The 22,673-nt window shown below is 41.2% G+C and overlaps 1 protein-coding gene across 6 annotated transcripts in view; it reads right to left on the bottom strand.

The window, feature by feature from the left end:
* Nucleotides 1-22,673, bottom strand: part of LOC127378846 (beta-1,3-galactosyltransferase 1-like) — a 101,986-nt gene that overhangs the window by 22,891 nt on the left and 56,422 nt on the right. For 2 of the 6 annotated variants that reach the window (XM_051428134.1, XM_051428132.1), the window contains one exon: nucleotides 4,561-4,700. The exons of 3 other annotated variants lie outside the window; for them this stretch is intronic. The gene's annotated coding sequence lies outside the window, so the exon portion shown is untranslated. Of the gene's footprint in view, nucleotides 1-4,560; nucleotides 4,701-13,775; nucleotides 13,827-22,673 lie in introns of those variants that run through there. One more of the 6 variants, XM_051428136.1, reaches the window with a different exon arrangement.

Genomic DNA, 22,673 nt, shown 5'->3' with positions numbered 1-22,673 from the left:
AAAATGTCTGCATGCTTTGGGGAATGACTGTTATCGAGGGAAGGTTTAAAAAGGTAGCAGCTATTTGGCTTATAATCTGTTACTAAATCATCTGTTTCATGAAAGTCATAAAATATGTACGATCTAACAATCTTCTACTATCTACTTCTGTCTTTTCTGAGCTCTGCACTCCAGCCATAAAGACACCAGTGGCTAACACTTTATACTGTGGGGCTTCACTTGTTACCATTCAATAAGCCTTCATTGTTGCGCTCATTAAATCACTAATTAAAACACCTATAGTCAATGTTAAGGGTTTACAGATCATCTTTCTATCACTTTAATTAGGCTAATTGCTATTTGCTAGAGTGCTCATTGTGATTTAATTTAATTAAGTGCAGAATTAATTGATGAACTAGCGGTGAGGATCGTAAAGGTAGTGAAAGGTGAATCTGTGCAAGCTTGATGGATTCTTGATGAAAAGGGGAACTGAATGTGATTTTATTTCATTTCTAAATCAGAAAATAATTAGATGAGTCTGAAATTAAAGTATAACATAAGAGGGTTAGTTCTGATAATGTGAAAGGAACAGTTTAAGGAGCAGATAAATACCACTCTCATGACTGTACGCTCAATATGAAGCTACAGCCAGCAGGCAGCTAGCTTAGCTTAGCATAACATAACTTCTGTACAACTGCAACTTCCTTTTTTGTGACTAAAGTGTTTCTGCTCCTCCCGTCCACAGCAGTACATTCATATCTTCTGTGTGAGTACTCCTGTCTGCCTCTCCAAACTGGGGGCGTGCTGACCTCCATAATAATAATAATAATAATAATAATAACAACAATACGGCCCACTTCAAACCCAAACTGTGCCTTTAGGAGAACATAATACTCAATATAAATCATGAAACTGTAAATGTGACTGCACAGTGAAATCTCTTCCAGCTGAAGATGGCTGTAAGCACTTTATCGCATCGCTCTCGTGATTCATGAGTGTTGGAGGAGGAGGCGTACTGTATGTGTGTTGACTGTCAGCTTTTACAGCTGGGAGTTAAGGACCTGCTATCTGTTTAAAGTTGACGTTGCTACAATGCACTTTTGTATCACGCACCTCCCCCCCTTGTTGTTTTAGTGCCTGCGAAGAGTTTATGGGCCGTACATCAGCTGTATCAAGTGATGCATCTGAGAGAGATACTTGGAGTAATCCATCTTCCCACCATCGGGCAGAAAGGTTATGCTTACAATTATGAAACGCTACGACTGCAAGGGAGGGAAGAAGATACAGAAAGACATGAGCTGTTACAACCAGATACTGCACTTATGTTAATTATTCAGAAACATCTAGATTTAGAGAATCGTGTGTTCCCCGTGTATTACAGTATAAACCGGAAAGTCGAATCACAAAGCTCATTATTTTCAATCTGACGAGGAAGTGAGCAACAGAAGCAGACACTCAATATCTCCCAGCTTCTCCCAGCACAATCCAATCACTCCCTGTACAGACAGGATCAGCTTTCACAAGGGAGGGAGCCTACACACACACACACACACACACACACACACACACACACACACACACACACACACACACACACACACACAGATCTTAGACAGTATTTGGATTCCCTAAAATTTCAAAATAACCATAAAGGCAACATTGAATGTGATTAAAAACACAGATGAGGAGCACTGAAGATACACTTACAAACATACAGCATATTGGTTTACTGTAAATGGAGTTTGTATTTCTTACTAGGAGAGCTGGGGATTTATTTGTAGACTGTGTGTGTGTGTGTGCCCAGAATTTATTTAAAGCTCAAGCTTCATTTTTGGTCAGTAAAAACTGTATTGTTTGTGCACAGAGCTATAGCACTTGGGCGGTATTATTAAATGTTATATAATCAAGTATTTAATCATACATAATGATTGATGGTGTGATATTAATGATTCAGACAGAGAAGGATGTTTCTGGACCTTTTGGAGCCCAAAGCCAGACAGGTGGAGGTATTATAAGGAGGTTCTGAGCATGTCTCAGGATCCAATATTTACTTTAATTATATTTTTTTTCTCACTCTACACACTTTTCCTACTCTAGGCCTACATTAAAATTATAAAAGCAATTTCAACATGTTTGACAGCTGAATAGGGCTATATGAAGAAAACTGCATCACATAACTTTTTCTTATAAACAAAGTTTCTGTTTACATTCAGTGGTACTCGTCAAAACAAATCCTTGAGGCCGGACAAATGTACTGAATATATTTGCTTCCTCATAAAAAAATGTAAAGCCAATCATTTGCTTATTTTGCATTGTTTACATACATGTTTGCTAACTAGCACTCTTCTTCTTGCTTGCCTTTGATGGCGCACTGCTGCATTTCTTTGAGCCTTATTGCCATCTGTAGATCAATGGAGTAGTGTAAAGCCATTGGCAGGAATGTGAATGTCAAAAACTCTACAGGGTACCTTTAATGGTTTCTGGTACTATTTTGTAAAGCATCCTATTATTTGGGGATTTTTTAAAATATCCATAGCCAGAGGATGTCAGTGTGGATCAGGTGTGGCAGGAAAGTCTGCACAGGATTTAGACAGACTATCTTCAACCTTAGCATTAATAAAATACTGAACTTTTCAACCAACGGCAGCAGTTTAGAGGTTCGGCTCATCTCAGTTTTGATCACAATATTGTATGCTATTGTGTTTACATGGAGCATACTGTAAGTGGCGTGGTTAATCATATCTGTGTTTATGTGATTTGTACACAGTGGTGTGAGCAAATAAGCTGCAGGGTCACAATATATGCAGCAGCCAGCAGATTCAATTAATGATAGGTGGATGACAGCAAGTGTCAGCCCCCAACAGAGTGTCTGCCTATTGAGTCAGCTTGCAGACTCTCGGCGTCAGAGAGTGTAGAGTGCAGAGTGAACAGCAGGTTTATTTAACACTGTGACAGACTTTTAAAGGCAGATTTGGCTTCTGAAAGTAATTAGAAAAAAAAAGATTCATGCATTTTAAATGATGTTAATTCAGGTATTGGGATTTAATTATTGCATTATAAGTTTGATTATGTTTAGTTTAACTGCAGTATAGTCAGTAATAGTGTCTTTTTATTTTAAATGTAGCTTTGCACTTTTCATGAAAGCCTGTTAACCAATTCTGTTTAAAAACACTTTACTATTTTATCTCTGACCCTCATCAATAATACAATAAAAGCAGAGTTTACATTAGCATGGATTATGTGCTGGAGGTAGGCGTTTTGGACTTACGGCATGGAATAAACAAACAGTAACCAAGGGCTACCGAAACAATGCGATGAAAAGTAGAAATGACCCACACACGAGTACTTCATGGGTCATTGTACCTGTGAGATTTAACCCCCGCAAAGCATTAATCGACAGGTCCGTGTTTCGACCACGTTGGCCTCATTTAGCTCTTCAACAAAGTAAGCAGACGTGCTTAAGTTTCACTTTAAATGAAGAGCGGCTTAAGCTTGCCTGCCGTGTCAGATGGTGCACGCAGGGACAACAGGATGAGATGTAGAGTGTGATTAACACTTTTGATATCCACCACCAGTTCTCAGTTCTGCTGCCTTGCTTTCCCTTTCTCTCCTTCTTGGCTTTCAGATTTAAGATAAGATGAAACATTAATGATCCCCATGTGGAAACTGGGTCGATGGAACAAGACACAGCCACGGAATAGAGAATACAAGAGCAAAAGCAGGTCTTATAAACATATGCCAACAGTATGTTAAACATTGGTACATATTAGCGGGGAGTACTATGGATGAAGAGTGGAAAGAAGTTGTACAACAGGCTCATTTCTGTCTCTGCTGGTCCTATACACTGCAGTCCACACAGACTTTGTCTCTCTTACTCAAAGCAGCTGTCTACAAGTCTACAATGAAATCTGCAGACACACTTGCTAACGTTAGCTTGCCATCCAAGTGAGGCAGGAGAGCGGAGGCACCACGGAGGAGCGGAGCAACGTTAAGTGTACAACCTCGTCTGGCTGCTACACACTCAGCTTCAGCAGGCCCCTTGCAAGATTTATATGCAAGGATATGTAGACCATTGGTGTGGTAACAGCGGACGTCTTGTCCTTTGGTGTAATGTTTACTTTGTTGTACTGTATCATACAGTTGATCCACGTGCTTTTTCAAGTTTAAGTTAAGATTGTTGCTGGTGAAAGTAAAAGGTTGCGGTCCTTTTTTTTATAATGTACATTGTGGCTGCAGTCTCATGTTTAGTTTGATGTCTTGGCTTTTAGTCCATTATTGGCTTATGGCTTGTGTAGTCTGTGTGCTGTCTGTCTGTCTGGGCTGCAGGGACCTTTGCTATTGATTTATATACATCTACAGCTACAGTATTCATAACTGGGAGTGTAGCAGTTAAATTACTAGTTTGATTAACTCCCTCCATACATTACATCATCTGTTGAACATCTTTTCATTTGTTTCCTATTAGTGGTTTATTATTTGTATGTCAGCTTGCTCTCATCCTATCTGCAGCAAGCTGCTGAGCTGCTGCTCAACAGTCAGTCATATTGCTATTGCCTTCATTAAACCTGCACCCTCCTTTACCTGCATCCTCAGCCTCACTGTCTCTTTCTGCACCTCATCTGGTCATCTGGCGGGAATCTGGCCGTGACCGCCAGAATGTATCACATCCTCCTCATCCTACCGTGTTACACAGAATAGAAGCAGAGTAGCATACTGATGGGCTGAAATAAGAATGAGAAGAAAAATAACTACTTTATGAACTGAAACACTCAATTACAGCTCTAGAAATGTTATCCCACGAACTGTTTTAAGTCTTGAAGTATTCATGAGTTGACAGAGCCTTAGTGCCGCAGGCAGGATATTCTATTGACTGCTAACACCTTAATTTTTTATCCAAGTGTCAACACCAGGGGTTGGACTACAGACCCCCCAGATTGATTTTCAAAAAAATTTTAAAAATATAACTCTGTCTGACTGCTGTCATGGACATCATCCCACTGATACTTCAAGCACCTCAACATATTCAATGCTTTTGATGGTGGCAGCATTCAAATCATATATATCAGGTTTTCAGACTGCAGAAGGGGGAGATGTGAAGGAAGGATATTATGAAGTCAAAGTGTGGGATGTGCCAATATTATTCAGGTTTTAGAAGTATTCTTTGCACATGTATACAGCTCGGAATACACGTCTCATTTGTGGTTTTTACCGCAGTTTTCCTGTTCACGGTCAGCCCTGTGCGTATATACCAACTAGCCAACGGTTTGCAAGGCTTGAATAGATACGCATGCACAAAAGAAAAGCCCACATTTCTGGTTGGAAGGAGAAACACACTGACATTTAAACATTATGAAAGACTTAGGATATCAACAGACTTTTCGATATGCACAAATGTTGCAAGGCAACCTTTTCAGGAAGGTAAATGAAGGAATGAAAGAGAAAGCCAGTGTTTGCAACCAGTGAAAAACTCTGAAAAAACTCCTCCTTTAATGAAAAAATCTAAATGAGCCCAGCAGCTCCAGCTGTTTTTTTTAACCATGGGAGCAACGTGACTGTTTGAAAAGGAGGAACATTTTCTGTATTACATACAGCACGTCATTAACAGTTAATCAGAGTCACACAGCTGAATGTAAATGGGACTATTCAATTGCCATGTAAATAGCTTAGTGGGAATACTGTCTTTTCAGGAATAAGGGCAAAAAAACTGAATATTCTGTGACTGTTAATGTAGTGATTGTAGTTTGGTTGATGATTTAGCCGCTCACAAACACAGTCAGGAGTTGCAGCTGCAGCTGTGACGCACAGCTCACGGAGGCAATTAAGGAACTTGAATTAGCAAGTTCTGGACCATTGTCTGTGTGGATTCACCCCAAACAGCCAATCTATAAACTCTGCGTATGAACACTAGCTGTAAGGTAGCTAGCAATGGAAGTACATGGGAGTGTGTGTCTGTCTTTGTGTGGCAGCTCAGCCTCTGACTGATCTCAGAACTCAGCAGGAACTCAAGATTCAGATAATGTGTCAGAAACATTCACACAGACATTCATCAGGCAAGGTTTAAGAAATGTGTGTATGCATATATACGGTTTGAGTATTAAAACATTGTATTGTATTAAACTAACCAATGCTTTGCTGCTGAGACTGCCCTTCCTGTAAATCAGTCGTCTCAGGTGAGTTATTGTATATTGTAAGATTATTTTCTGTCTTGGTCTAAAATAATTCCAGCAGGAGCATAGCGTGCAAGCGCAGTGGCTAATCAATGTGTCAGATCTGACAGCATGCGCTTTGGTAGGAACCAGAGTGGAACTAAAAGAACTTCAGTTCGACAGGATTTGTTTTCTAAATGTTTGGCCTTCAGTGTTTAACACTTTGATTACACTGTGGAAACCTTAAATAGAGCTGAACAATGTTTTTGACCCTTGAACTGTAAGGTTACATGGATTGCCAGATTCTTTGTTTACCTAAAGCAAAAAGAACGCAACATGACCAAGTTGATAAGCATTCAGCATTTACCCAACCTGTAAAAACCGAATTGAATACAGCCATGAATTTTAAGCAAAGCCAAAGAGGTCATCTTTTAAAAGATGTTCAAGGCCTGTGTAAAGCAGCTTGAGCAGAGTGCGAACTGGGCAGAAAACAAACTTGGTAGCGCTCCAGGAGAGTTAGTTAACCAGGGTTAATCCGTTAGTTCAGGAAGAAACGCATGTTACAACAAAACATTACTCATGTTTGACCTTCCGTGGGATGTCAACACAACAGGGCAAGGGCAGAAACCCAAGGTCCTCGCAAACCTACAGCAACAGGGGAAATGCAGCTTTGACACAGAGATGATTTGATCCCACTCAACCACCATTTTCAGCAGTAATAAATCTAACTTTAACAGTTGTACAACTCCTCAGAAAACAGGCACTGACATCCACAAGCTGCTTCATGCACATCATGTGTTATTTCTTTAATTAAATAAGAGCTGGAATGATCACTTGATTATTGGAGTAGTTGATACGATAAATAATCGTAACTATGTTGGTAATTGTCAATTTTTCTTTGTTTGTGTTATTTTTCAGCTTTAAATATTCTTTGGTTCCACCTTTAAATGATTTTTCTTCATCATATACAATACTCAAGTGATTATCTTTGTGTTTTGGACTATGTGCAATTTGAATGCATCACCATAGACTGTCTGAATTCAGAATGGGAACTGTTAAACTGTTTACTCACTCATTTTACGGACAAAACAATTCATCAAGAAAATAATTGCTTGATTAATCTGTAATGACAACCATCGTTGTTGCAGCCCTCATTTAAAATGACTAATGGTGGATGGTTGAAATATCTGAGAGATATACCATATTGTAATGTGTATTTCATGGAGTTGGTGACATTACAGAAATGCCTAAAAATGTCCCCCCACCTGTTAAGATGCATAAATTAGGGAGCGGGGGATTAGACAGTGGAGGATCTGGGGATTTTCGACAGCCCACAGAGGGTTTGCAACATCAGCAATGCATGCAGCGTCCAAAATTACCTTTCTGACTAAAAGCCTATCAGCACTGAAGGCTACTGCGCCACAGACGGATAACGGACTGGAACTGAGTTGAGCTATGTGTCAAGGGGAAGGCAGCAGATATTGCATAAACATCAGAAATATTATGATTGATTTCTATGATGACAAGCATTCTCAGTTTCCCAGTTACACCACTGACAATGCCCGAAGTCACAGCCTGTAGGATTTTACTCAAAAGAGGCGAAAGTAACAGCTATTAAATCAGTCGCTCCTCCCTAACCAAATCATTGCGCTTCAGTAAAACGCAGCACGCATCTGTCTCGTGTGTGTGAGTGTGTGTGTCAAACTCCGACAGACAGCAGAGGACAGAAGCAACGCGGCTGTAAATGACATCGAAATGCAGTAGAGACTCTCAGCATAGTTTTTTATTACAGTGCGGCCTTCCGAGATTCCGAAATTGACCAAATGGAAAATGTACCCGAATCCTGCGCTGGGTGGGAGTTCATTTCGGACCCTGGCTGCATGTGCAATACATACTGAACAATGCATGATGCAGTACTGTTATAGATGTTATAAGACACAAGTTATCTACTAATTTAAATAGTTTATAAATAGTTTGGGCTTGCAAACTATGCTAATGGTTGCTGGTGAATATTATTTAAGCTGTGTATTAATTTTTGCATATTTTTTTCCATAAATAACCTAGATAGTTACCTATATTGTTTAACTATATATTCCAAACCTACACATAACTGTCTAATATCTCAAACCATAACTGTACTACAATACGTCGTCTCTCTGTTTCTCTTCGCAGTAAGAAGCTCCATAAATATCCCTCAGTCCTACTCTGAGGTAGGAGGGTTTTCAGTCCTGGTTTAACTTTGGGCTCGGTTGCTGTGAGGGATTTCCGAGATGCTTGATAAATACCGGCCCTGCAGTGCTGTTTCTTTCCAGGTCTCCCTATACAGTTCATTTAAACTTTAACAAATTGAAGCAGTTGTACTGTCCACACAAGTGCATTTACTCCTTAACAGTGACAAGAACAATGAGGAAGAAAAGTCGCAGGTGAAACAAACCTCTGTGACTCCCTCTCTGGTTCCAGTTGTGGAGAAAGAAAACATGTAAATATAAACAATATGTTTATCTACTGCACATAAAGGAATCTAGAGCGGGTCCTGGGTATTTGTACAAATTTTCCATGTGTGATGAATTGTACATATTCTTATCACCTACAGTAGATAACAAGCTCGGTGTGTGCAGACGTGGATTTGTGCTTTACGGTTCACCTTATCACAAACTCCAGACGGAGGAGGCTGAACACAGTGCAGGACGCCTGCGCTTTGTTGCTCCTTCTTACAATCACTATCATCATCTGGATGCCATTTATGGGTGGGAGTAGTGTGCATTCAAGATAGCATGTCCAGAGATACGAAGTGATTCATTCATTCACTGATTCATTCATAGAAGATATCGCTGTGAATTAACATGGCTTTCAAGCCACATTTCCTCTTCTTGTAGCAACTGAAGCACTTTTTACATTACTATACATTAATGCCATTTTTTCGATGGTGGACCTGTATTGTGTTGGTCTGATCTAAATAAATCTTTTTCATCTGAATTATTAGTACTGTACCTCAAACACAAATTCACGTATGAATTCACACATATAGAGATAAAGAGCACAGCAGGTGTAGATGTTGAATACTTCTGCTCCCAAGAATGAGTGACAATAATGATGCAAAACACATTATCCTGCGGCCGGAGTGGTAATTATGGTTTCTAATGTGGGACCAATTACCCTAACCCATCAAGCTGCACTGCTCCGAATGTGCAATTAGATTTAATTACATGATAGAAGTTTGGCTGATAGCAAGAGGATGAGAAGAAAAATACATGCTTATCTCTCAAAAGTTGTGCTGCCTTTCAGCGTGCCACATATGCTGGATAACATCAGGAATGTATTCCAGCCCATGAAGGGGAAAGCACAGTGTCAGCCCAGCACTTCAAAATTAGCCACATTTGGCGCTTTTTAATGGAGGCAAAATGCATGAGGGGGTGGGGGGAGGGCTTGAGACCAAAATGGATTGATTGGAGACCAATTGGCTGTGAGTGCTGCAGTGTATGTGTAGGCTAGCCAGCCAGACTTGATTCTTTGTCCATCTACTGCATCTACCCACCATGACTCTCAAGCTCCTTCCTCTGATATTGACATTATTAAATAGAAAAGGCCTCAATTCACATTCAATAGCAGTTCAACAGCCTCTGAGAAAAATTTCATATCATTTGTTTCTTACTGCCAAACTTATGTAACATATTAACCCAACATCTTACTTTTTTTTTTTGTTACGTACAAAAGTAAGCAGTGATATACGTTTGTATTAGGGCTGGGCGATAAATCGATTTTATTGATTAATTCGAGTTTGTAGTTAAACATGGTTTATTTTTAGTTAAAACCGGTTTTCTCTTGAACTTCCACAACACCGGCGCTCCCTTTGGGCTCCCGTAGGTCAGAGTGCGCTGACCCCTCTCCACAGATAAACACAACATGGCAGCAAGCCAGGATGAGCTCGTCCCAAAAAAGGCACAGTGTCGTTGTTTGGAACTGGTTTGGTTTTGTGGCGTCCGACAGCGAACAAACCACGACCCACTGCAAAGTTTGTTTGGAAGCTGTTAAAATCTTCACCACCAAACCAATTAAAATCGTAAATTGGGTTTGGTGTGAAAAAATCTGAGATTTTATTTTTAAGCCATATTGCCCAGCCCTAGTTCGTATATGTTCTATGTGGTCCAAAAGCTCAAGGGAGGATATTTTTTTAATATACAAAATTCAGATACTGGAAATCCCAGCTGATCCACAAGAGACACTGCCTGAGGTCGGAGCTCACTTTGGTTTGACTGGCCAGTTAGTGAGAGCTGTCAGCTCTGCTTTGTTGTTGCTACAGCAGCAGTGATGTAGTGGGAAATAAAACAGGTGCGCTATCTCACTACTTCAGTCAATATCACTCTGTGGAGGGTTTTTTTCCATAATAGAAGCTCTTCTTAAGCTTCTTCAACTTTTAACTTTTTATTTTATCTTCTAGACTGACACTACAACAACAACAACAACTGCACAAAATATTCAGTATTTTAACGCATTAACTGTTCACTAAACCTCTCTTTAAATGCTCTTCGTGTGACTTTTGCTGATCATGTCCAATTTCCATTTCCTAGAGAACTCTCCACTGTTTCTTTCCCCTCACCGCTGAAGCAGAATGTTAGTGAGGCTGTCAAAAAGGATGTCTCCCTGGGGCGTTCTCTGCCCTGGAGCTACGGATTCACTAAGACCCCGGTCCCTCAGCGCTCTGCGGCTGTAAGGGCGTCTGTGAGAAGACTAGTACTCCCGCTGTGAAGAGCGGGCCCTACCAGGCGTGGGCTCGAGCCTAGCCGAGCTGACTTCTAAAGTGGGTTTGGTGGGAGGGGCTCAGTGGAGCGATATGCAGCAGAAGTATGTTCAGACTGCTTACCCCTGCGTTAATAGAAATCATGATTAGTCTCACAATATCAGCATCTAGATGTTTTACAATACCTGTTAAAGTATATCTGGGGAAACCGTTCACTCTGAAATCATATTATACAAAACAGTCTGACAGTGTGGCCCTACTGCGCATTGTTCAGCGTTCATGCTGTGAGTCAAATTTAAATGTAAAAGAACAAAGACAAACTGCTGGACACAAACAAAACTATCAGCAGTGCTGCTGAGTTTAGCCAGCTTTGCTTTGTCAATATTTACGTCTTATGGTTTGATCTCGTCTCCTATTGTAAGTGTGTCTTTTCCCTTAATGAGATTTGTTTTGCTGATCCTTTATCTGCCGCACTTGATGATAACCAGGAGCCATGCAAAGTCGAGCAAATCAGGCCCGGATCTGAACTGAGACGCCATAATGAGCACAATTTGCAGGCCCCCGCTGCAGTAGAGCCTAATGCCCTGTCAGTAACCTGCTGTGTAGTAATGACTGTGCACGTCACGTCTCTAATGCAACTTCCTCAAACATACACACAAGCAAAGCTATGGAGAGATGTACACCCATGTGCAGACAAACAACAGTGTTGTTTAAAAAGTCTTTCATTATTTTCTTTTACCCCAAATACACTAATGGCCAATTATTTGTGATATTTTCACAGTAGTAAAGCTAGTGAGTGTTTCAGCTGCAAATACCTGGCAGACTTTGTCCTGTGAACTATGTGGCTTCGTGATGGCTTTGGGTGTGGAATTAATGATTCTTCCCCGGCCAGACGGGGTTCAACCAAAACAGGCCGGGCTTCTCTGCAGCACTGACATTTGTAGTATAATAAAGTATAAAGCTACATTTGTCTTCCCCCTTTAAATAGAAGTTATCTTTCACTCTTAGTTGATAGTGTTTCGGTATCTGTGTCCCCCAGCAATTTATTACACCACTGGAAAAGCTTGGGAAACTGTAGTTAGACCCCCTGACATTAAAACTCTCCACTAAATCCAATACAAATGAAATGTTTTAAGTTGAGTGCAGGTCAGCTTCAGATCCGGTCAGACCCCTTTGACTATTCAGCGTCCATATACACACAGTAGATATGGGATATAATGCAGAGGAAAGTAACAGCAGCGACCCGGAGCAGGAATAGCTAGAAGCTACGATCCATTTAAGTTCAAATGTAAACAAAAGTGGCTCCACAACCAGGAACCTGCTGTTGCTTTAAAGCACACACTAAAGGTAAAACTAAAATCAACTAAGTATAAAGGGGTCATACTTAAAACAGGTCAGAGTTGCCAGATTTGACTCCCACCAAATGGCCCAAACAGCACCTCAAACCCAGCCAGGTATCATCAAAGTGTTTTTGTTTCAGATGTTGGATGGGGTTTATTTTTCATTCGATGCTCTATTCACTGAGGCTGAATATAAGTGTAGAAAAAAATAAAGCATTCACAAGAATATTAGCATTATTATTATAAAGAATATAAATAGTAATATTAATTTCACTGAAAAAACTTAAAATAAAATCATGAAGCTTTGTTGACGTCTGTACCAAACAAACAAGAATAAGATCTGTAGACCAAGACATCTCTTCAGAACTACAGTCTGAACACTATAACGCTGTTTGCGATAATATTTCAATTAATTGTGCAGCCCCAGCTAAAACTTTATATCCAACATAAGTGTTTAATTCTGAGAAAAGATGAAACCGTTTTCACAAGGCTTTTATCGCACAGTTCATTAGCCCAGTTGTCGTCTAATAAACTGGAATGTCATTCAGTCATTACGTGGCAAGTTGGGGTGCAATGAATGACAGAAATCATGGTTCGGATCATATCACAGTTTTAGATCAGCAAAAAAAGGGGGTTAGGGTTAACTTAATTTAAAAATGCACTACTTTGGCTCTGACGAAGCAGACTATCTCTGTGTGTAGTCACCCATCTGTAGACTCAATGGCTCAATGTCCCACCCACAGCACAGTAGCCTATCAACAGACTACTGTGCAACAGACAGGCAAAGAGACTGGAGCTGCTGGAGTTCTACATGAACACACAATCTTTTGACAGAGTTTTAGTTAGGGCTCTTCTCACTGGAAACATGTGATGTCTCATACACCAATCCGGATTCAGCAATATTTAAATAGGACATTAGCTGTACTGAGTGAGAACTGTCTTCTTACATTTATTAAATATGGCTGTTGATTATTTAGTCATGAATATTTATTTATTTATGTTACAAAACTGTAGGTTATTTATTTAGTTTTCAGGGTCTTTAATGCTGTGATGCTGTTAAAGGTTTGTTTACATCAGTAATTTGGTAAAAACAAGAGTGAGACATGAATATACTTTTAAAATCTGGTTAATTCAGACATACACAAAGCATATTTTCCCTTTATAATCAAATACGTGTAACTATTGTTTGTATTGTACTGTTAATTCATGTGGACAGATATCTTTTGTTATTCCATTACAATTACTAGCTGGGCCTTCAAAGATGCCAAATAGATTTGTATGAAATGAGATCAACATGACACAATTTTGTCCTTGTGGTGGATTTCATTAGAGAAACAAGATAATATATATATCAACATATTAATATATATAATAATGATGATAAATTAAAGTGAATACAAATATAAAACTTATTGCAAACCTGACCACAAATTAGATCCCCCCCCCAAACCCGTGCACATTAGTAGACTGGAGGGATGTTTGGAGTGTGTTTGGCTCATTAGCTGTTGAGGTGTTGCACAGGATGTTTGACTGCTCTTTGAACATGTGGCTGCGTCGTGGGTTTGGACTAACCTCGTCATATTGGAGACATCAAAGAGAATATGAGAGAGGCTGAGCAGTACGGCGGCGCCATATTGGGGTGACAGAACCTGCAACACATGCACATCGCCGTGACAATGTGTGTGTGTGTGTGTGTGTGTGTGTGTGTGTGTGTGTGTGTGTGTGTCAGAGAAAGAGAAAGGAATAGAAGGGAAGAAAAAAGAGGATGTGACATGATGAATATTATTTTTTGTTTTCAATTTTCAGCGAGCATTCAGCCGTGTGAATTTGTATTCTAGTGATTTAGACGTTTCTTTGTGTCGAAGGTTTTTGGCTGTTATTTAAATGAGAAACTTTATTGTTGAGCTTTAAAACAAACATGACACGTACCCATAATGATGATTTCCACTTTCATGCAGCAAAAGCACAAAATTAGAGTGAATTGTAGCCGTTCCTCTGCAACTATTTGCTTTTAAACAGCAGGGATGTACTAAGAACATGCACAATGGGCTACAATTACAATACAACGGTAGCAGATTGTCTTCATTCTATATGACAATGGAGCAGTAGTTCCAACTTTGCCAGAGAGACGACAACATTCGCTGATGCACGGGCGATGTATCATTTGCAAAACGGAAATTATATGTTGAACTATGAAGTGGATCACAAAGGAAACGATGGAGAGAAAGGAGAAAAAGGCAGTAAATGACAGAGAAAAAAAAGACAAAAGAGCATGTTTCGTAGACGTAAATATCTCACTGGTGGAACAAGCTATGGAGAAACATCAAGAACAGGATTTCTTCCTGCTGATTTCACAAGGGACTGAGAGCAGAGGGAACTAGAAATACACGAGTGTGTGACCTCAGCCAATAAAAAATGTATTTTGCAAACCTAAAAGTCCCCTGTGACACCCATCGTAGGGTTTTATGATCTCCTGTTGCAGCGCAGGAGCCTGCTTACTCCCCGCATGGATGTCACTGCTGTCTGTTTACCCGCGCATAAAGAAGGAAAACAAAATCGAGCAGAAGAGCGAGCCTCCCGTTGAGACGCGGCGCCAGGGTTACAGTGACGGCTGCACTCTTGAACTCGTCTTCTGATACACTGTCTCACCCGGACCAAAAGGCCATTTGGACGCGTCCTCTTTTGCACTTTGGGCACGTGGGCAGAGCTGCTTTCTGAGTGCATTGTCTGCGCTTGTACACGTGTAAATGAGAGGCAGAGGAATGAGGCTCCTGGTATATTTTTACAGCCAACTTGCAAATACACAGCCTGGGAGTGCAAATAGCACAACAAAGAGGTGGCGCGTAGGTGTGTGCGCGTGGGTGTAGTTGCACTCGCTGTTACGTGTCCAACTGTTCCTAACAAAGCATCAGTGTACGTGACAATGTGGCTCACCAATTAGTGGGCCACTACTGAACAGTCTTCTGTTCTGTTTCAGCTCAGAACAATTTGTACCACTGATGGATTTAACATTGTTCCTTCTAACTTATAAATTAGTTAAATATTTAAAGCTAGTGAGCGTGACCTACAGTGTGTCATTACAGCACTTGAATGACAATGGCGACCCTGCGCTTTGGGTGAAATGGAACGGAAAATGAACAAAGCTCTTGTGGAAAAACGTCTTAATGACTCTTAATTATCTTTGCCATGGTGCCCAGTGATACAGTAGTCATGTAGAACACACTAATCCCTCCTACGCTAACTCCATATATTAAGCGAATGTCTTTATCCACCACTTGACGTAGAGAATTAAATTTCCTCTGCAGGTATGTGTTGAAGACAATAACTCCCACACGCTGATAATCTTATTTAAAAAGGTCCTGTTCGCCCATTGTCTCTACATGGAGCTGTTTTGTCGCTTTGTGTGCCAAAACTATGTCAGTTTATTTTGCATGTGGATATTCACATTTCAGTGGCATGCACATAATTCTCCCCTTCCATAATGTCAAATCTGCAGTTCAACCAATAGGTCTAGCATTTTTAGCACTAACCTGGGTCAGAGATGGATTTTTTGAGCATTACTTTTAGATTTCTCACCAGCAGCTGTCTCCACTGTTAAAAGCTCCTCATGCATCCCCTCCTTTTCTTCTCCCACCCCGAACATCAGTGTCCGTTTTCCATCCTCTGACCTGCCAGCTTTTGAAGTTTCAAAACCAATTTCCTCCAGAAGATAATTCATGCCCGACCGCTCTGTTAAATGTGAAAACAAAGACGGCAATAACAGTTCTAAAGGCCCTGATTTATTTATTTATTTTTTGTCAATCTGTTTCTTACTCTGAGCGTGTAAACAACTTTTCTGTCGAAGCTACAGTTGAAGTTATTTCACATTTCTGTGCTCTTTAAATGTTGCTCATCTAGTCATGCTAAAGCAGTGTCTCCATATAACACATTTACTGTGTTTTCTTTTGAGAAACAACCAGAAACCAAACAGGAGTTTTGATATTTTTTGGTTTCATGAGAAAGCGAAAGTTGACTAGCAGGCAGACAGCAGCCTGCTACACAACACAAGAGCCACAGACTGAGCAACAACCCACAGAGCACACATCTTGTCCTGCACCTTAGCTGAATAAGCTACCAGTTAGCTGAACAGTTAAAAGTTCACTGCTAACGTCAGTTTGCAGGCTCGACAGCGAATTAGCTGCTCAGCTGCAGCACATTAAACAGCATGTAGTCAGACTTGCAAATGTCACTGGAGTGCGGTTCCATGCTGGTATGGTCCCTCATCTTCAGTATCACTGCTAACAAAACACACTCTGCCCATGGTTTGTAAGTTACAGCACAAGTTTACTTTGTCTCTTATTTATGGTTGATCACTGGTTTTTTTTCCCCGTTATTTTATTAAGCTAATTTAGCAAATTTGTTCATTTAAAACAGCTGTATCTGTGCACTGAACAGCTGTAGAGGCAGAATATTTTCACATCTAACTGAATTAAGGGTTTATTTCGTCCAGTTTGATGACAGGGAATGCATTATGTACGTGATCTATGTGAAGACACAGCGGGAGACAGGAGAGGGGTAAAGTGAGAGAGTGAGGTGGAACATTTTAACATATCGCAACCCTAGTAGCAGATTTACAGTAAAGAGTGTGTAACCTGTGAACAGAATAATAATTCTTACAAATTCTCTCATTGGGCTAACTTTTAGCCAATGAAATAATAGTGAAATTACAACATTCCCCCTCAAGGCCTCAGACCCCAGGTTGAGAACCCCTTGCTTACTGGGACAAATGCATACAACAGAGCCATTGTTAATGTTATTATTAACAACTGTGCTTTTCCAACTATGACAAGTCAAAATATCGGCTGTGAAAAAGGCAGATCCTGAACATGCCCACACAGTACGGAGGAGAGGACTAATCAGACAACACGAGTGAAAACACCTGAGTGGATCCACTTTATGAACTAATATGTATGTGGGAGTTTATCATCTAACACAAAGAGGTGAAAGAGAAGTCATGCAATCACGTACACATCAACATCAAAGACGGTGTTTTTTTTGTCTTCCTCTGACAGCTACCACGAAAAAATTAATTACTTTTCACATCCTCATCAGAGCGTCTCTCATGACCCTACACGTAAAGCACTATACGTTAACACGAGCACAAAGTGTGCCCTGCACAGCCAGCGTTAAATTACACGGGCGTAGGAAGGCAGGTCTTTACACTGTATGGCAGATCATTTTCTGTTCTATTCAACCAGGCTTGTTTTACTCCCTCCTCTCATTTCATGCACAATAACCTTCTTAGATGAAGGCCTCAGAGTTGGAGTGATACAACGCATGAACTATTACTGAATATCTTTTAGCATTTCCATATTCAATTTTTAATTACATTTTAAATGGGCTGATATTTAAAGATTCCTTTTAACCACTTACATCAGAAGAATCTAATATGATCACTAGGTTGAATTTATTTTTGTCCAAATATCTTAACTAAAAGCCTTTCGGCAGATTTGTTCATGACGCAGATTTAAACCCATGTTTACACTGCTGTGGGCTGTTGTTCAAAGACGTCTTAGACGATTCTTTGTGTTCCGTTATGGAGGAATAATAATTGAGTGGGTGTTAATTATGCTTAAGTAGTTAATGGATTTTCTTAGCAAGAATTTGATGAGTTTATAGCTTTAAAATAAGCTGATTTCTACTAATTGTACTTTCAAGCCCCATCATGAAAACATTTAGAGCATCAGAGGTTAACTTTTTCTTTTTTTTTATCACCCTCCTGCCCAGACTTGTCTGTGTCTGCTGATTGCTATCACAACACCACACAGGTCCACTGCAAACATTTCACGTTCAGCCAATGCTGGCAGTATCAGCATCCCTCCCAGACGCTGTTGTCCAGATACGTATCACACATGTGCAGCCACAGTTTACCAACTCTTCATTTTCCCTGTCTGCCGTGTAGATTTCATAAGTTTTATGAGATTCCGGCATGGCATTAAGTCACCCTGGAACGAAGCGTGCGCTTGTTTAGAGCCCATTTATTTTATCATGAAATATTGTCATTACAGTCGCTTCATCTAGTTAACAGCAGGATGGAGGAGAGTGAGTGAGGAAATATATACAGAGAAAGAATGATTGTATAGGTTTATCTTCATGTCTGCTGTTTACACAACCCATTCATCAAACAAACAAACAAATCATTCTGATATGTACAGCATCTAACAGCACAATATATTATTATTGGCCTAATATAAATATTAGGGGTGGGTAAAAATATAGATTCTTCAATGCACTGCAATATGTTTTTTCCCAATTCAATATTGATTCATTAAATCCACTGAATCGATTCAAGCCCTGGCCAGTGGGGGCGCGGTGAGCAACACCAATTTGCGTTGTATGGACGGAGGCCGCACTCGACCACACAACAACAACATGGCAACCGAAGCAGGTAGCAACAGTGTTAAACCAGCGTCTTCAACTTTAAAAGCAGATGTTTGGAGTCATTTTGGATTCCAGTGTAAACCCGGAACACAGGAAATAGACAAAAGTAAGGGAGTGTTTACTGCCAGGCAGTACTAAAATGCTGCATTAACACAATAAATTTGCACGACCACTTAAGCCGACACCATGCAGGTGCTCTGCAGCAACCAGCGGCTAAACCTGTGGATTCAAAACAGACGCAACTCGACAGATCCTTCCTTTGCAAACTGCAGCCAAACTCTGCCCACGCACAGAAGACGGAGTCTGTGGCCGTCTTCATATGTAAGGACCTATGACCGTACAGTGTCGTGGAAAACGGGGGTTTTAAGAAGATGGTATACACACTCGAACCACAATACACCATACCAACACGCAAACACATGACGGAAGTCGCCGTCCCGAAGCTTTTAAAATTATCAACAGGTAATCTAATTAATTATTTGTGTAATTCTAATTATTACTGAATCGATATCGAAGCATTTCAATCAATATCAAATCGAATCGATATTGAATCAAATTATGACCTAAAGAATCAAAATCGAATCGAATCGTGAGGTTCTTAACAATACCCAGCTCTAATAAATATGAGCAGCCTTCGTATAAGAGGAGATGTTCAGGGGAATGGAATGAATATATGCACACACAGCCTCACAAGTACAAATATAATATACAGATATAAACAAACACTTCTTTACTGGATGTGTTTTCTGTATTTGCTTGTTATTTATCACTTTTCAGCGTTTGTTTTCTGAATGCTGCACATTAAGCTCTCAGGGCCACTGTACCCAAGGCCACACAGTATGAATATTAGTTTCATCTAGAAAGAAACCAAGATACTTACATTGATGTTCGTCAGCAACACAAAACCCAGAATGACTTCCTTCTCTATGTGATTTTTCAAAATGCCTCCAAAAAGTCTTTTTACACCATTCAGAAAAACACGTTGACTGTTAATCTTCCTCATTTGCAACAGCTAAACAATATTATCAACATGAAGATGGATATTTAGAGGTACAGATGAGATGTGAAATAGACCCATTTTGTTCTATTGAGATGTACAGCGGGCGGTAGATGGAGGTGGCTGAAAGCGCATGCATCGATCACGCAAAGAAAAGTGAGAGGGAGAGACTTGTCTTGACTCTCTGGCAACATCGGCTATTGTTGAACCACATCAGCAACGCGCTTTGAAATTAACTCTGAGGGAGATGGATCAAGAGTGTGTGAGTCAGACGGAAAAATCAAGAAGAGAAGAAAGAGTGGAGAGAGGTAAGGGATCCTTAAAACCTCTCCTGTATGCTTTTGACATGGAGCTCTGTCCTTGAGTTTGCCGCCAGCGGAGGGTCCCATGGTAACCCACCGCCAGCAACAAGGAAGCTAGATCACTGAAGCATCCGCCAGCCACAGGGTAGGAGACATGCATTACAGCGAGCAGCATTAAAAAAGGTAGTCATATCCCTAAAATTGACTGCTAGTGTCCTGCACACACCCACCTACTGCAAACCATGCTGCCAGCACACATCACAACCACCCCCACACACACACACACACACACACACACACACACACACACACACACACACACACACGCTGAAATACACTACCTTTAACAATTCAGAGTCTCTCTGATCTCTCTAATCTCTGGATGTACAATTTCACTCTTTCTCCTGGTGGACTTATATCAAAGCTGAATGCCAGAAAACACAGTAATATAAAGGATGAAGTCTGTAAGGCATCATATAGCATTATATATACGTTTTGACATTGTTTGTTGTTTCACAGTGACAAGAATGTGTCCACCTGCTGCTTTCCAATATAACACAAAACTAATTGTCAGCTAGCTGCACACTACTTTTTATGGAAATATGTTGTCTGTGAGGATGAAAGTGGAAGCAAATGTCAGCTCACACCTGACTGAATTACCAACACTGACAATTTAACACTATGCTGATGAGTGTATTGCTTTTTCATATTGTGTGTGTGTGTGTGTGCACACATAGAATCTGTTAGACTGAAAAGGCTCCTAAAGGAAAATCTGCCAACGTGTACAAGGCCGTTCTCTTTTGTGCGCCCTGTCAGGTGGAAACCATGTATTTCTAAAATGTCAACTTTTCACAGAGGCAGCCTTGTTTCCAGCCCTGAGCACCGTGTACTTTTCACTCAGCCAGTGGGTTTTTAAATAGGATTGAAAAGACCAAAGTTACATAATTTCCTCAAACAAGAACACTGTGTCGTCCTTAAGTTAAGGTTACAACTTAAATCTGCATATTTCGATCCATTACCAAGACAATACGAGGATCTCCTCTCTCTCGGGTTTGCTGCCGTCCATGTCATCGCTTTGCTGTGTTATGCCAGCGTGAATGAGCAAGGCAAGGTGAGAAAAACTCTGCATCACCGTCCTTCCTCCTCCTCTACAGACTGGCTCATCTAACTTCTCTCTGGGCTCGCAGTCCTTCCTGGCAGCTGGTGCTCCAGAGTCCCTTTTGTCATTTCCACTTCAATTACAGCCGCCTTTGCGACAGGAGCCCCCACAGCACTGCGCATTTTCAGGTGTCCCTTGAAAGACGAACCTCTTTGCCCGGCAAGAGCATATACGTTCAGTTTACAGAGTGATCAAACAGTCCTACATGTCTCTCGCTCCCTGTCTGAGTCCTCCCCTATCTTCCTCGACAAGCTGTGAGTAATGAGAGTGGGGTCTGAGCCAAGCCGTTTGGCTGTGTAATCTCTTTCATAATGCCCTTCATTGGAGGGCCAGGGGTCATAAATAAACAACAGAGCGAACGGCGGTGCGGCGTCACAGACGGCTGGGAGACAGCGTCGAAGGCGGGCAGATTGTAAATTGGTCTTGCCCAGAAGCAGGGGTGGGGGGTTACGCCGCTCATGACTGAGAGGGTCACACAGTGCCACGATGTGACTGCTGCAGACACTTATTATGCCGAAGGTGTGATGGGTGGGGAGGGAAAGGAAGAGAGGAGGGAGCACTGAATGGCAGAGCTGTCTAGGGGTTATGTTGACTGCTGGACCTTGTGATGATAGGGAGCTCCCGTAGGGAGATAGGGGACCTAGAAACAGCGTCCCTCTGCAGATGTACTCTTTGTGTGTGTGTGTGTGTGTGTGTGTGTGTGTGTTAGCGCATGACTGGATGTGCACGTGAAGCTGTGTCTGTGTGTGTCCGTGCATGTCCCGGTGTTGGTCCGTCAGCTGCAGGCGTTCCTCCTCCTGTAGCTGTGAGAGGAGCGGCTAGGTGCACATTTGCAAGTCGCCGCAAGGTCAGAGCGGGCCTCGTTGCTCAGTGTCAAAATGGAGGACAGGAAAGAAGGTAGGTGGGTGGGTGGTTGTGTGTGTGTGTGGGGGTGGGAGGAGAGTCATCATTGTCTCTGTGGGGGGGCCCCCGGGGACCTGAGTCCTTGTCGAGTCCTTGAACTCCTCTCTTTTCTGCCTGCTCACTAACACAAAATAAACGCCTGCCTTTCTGAAACACAGTCCTACAGAGACGCACACAGGAAGACGAAGAGGAGGAGGACACAGTGTTCTTATGAATGATATGTTATGTGCTCTTATGCTATAACAGGTTGTGCAGAGGGTAAGTACAGCGGTGACAAGTGCATTTCATCCTCAGATGGATTAAGCACCTATCAATCTATCAAGTGCCAGATATTCTTTTGCAGACAGCCACAATGGCTCGCCTGGTTACCATATCCTTCATAGGTTCAGCCCAGCATTACCTATATTAGGTATATATGTATATCATACCTTTTCACTCCCATGCACCGTTGCATACACAGCCAGGTTGGGTCATATATATTGGCTATTGACTTGATCGTCAGTTGTTTTTGGTGAATATGGGGTTTATTTCAACCAGTTTGATGACAGGGAATACAGTACCAATGTGATTTACAGCAGCTCCAACCAGGACGGATTCTGGGCACGATGAAGACACGCCGGGTAGGCGGATAGAGGAGAGGGGGGGAATCAGAGAGGCAGCTACAGCGTGTAGAGCCAGAATACTTTCAC

This window comes from Dicentrarchus labrax, unplaced genomic scaffold (assembly GCF_905237075.1).
Source record: "Dicentrarchus labrax unplaced genomic scaffold, dlabrax2021, whole genome shotgun sequence".
NCBI lineage: Eukaryota > Metazoa > Chordata > Actinopteri > Moronidae > Dicentrarchus > Dicentrarchus labrax.
This window is presented reverse-complemented; position numbering and strand designations above follow the sequence as displayed.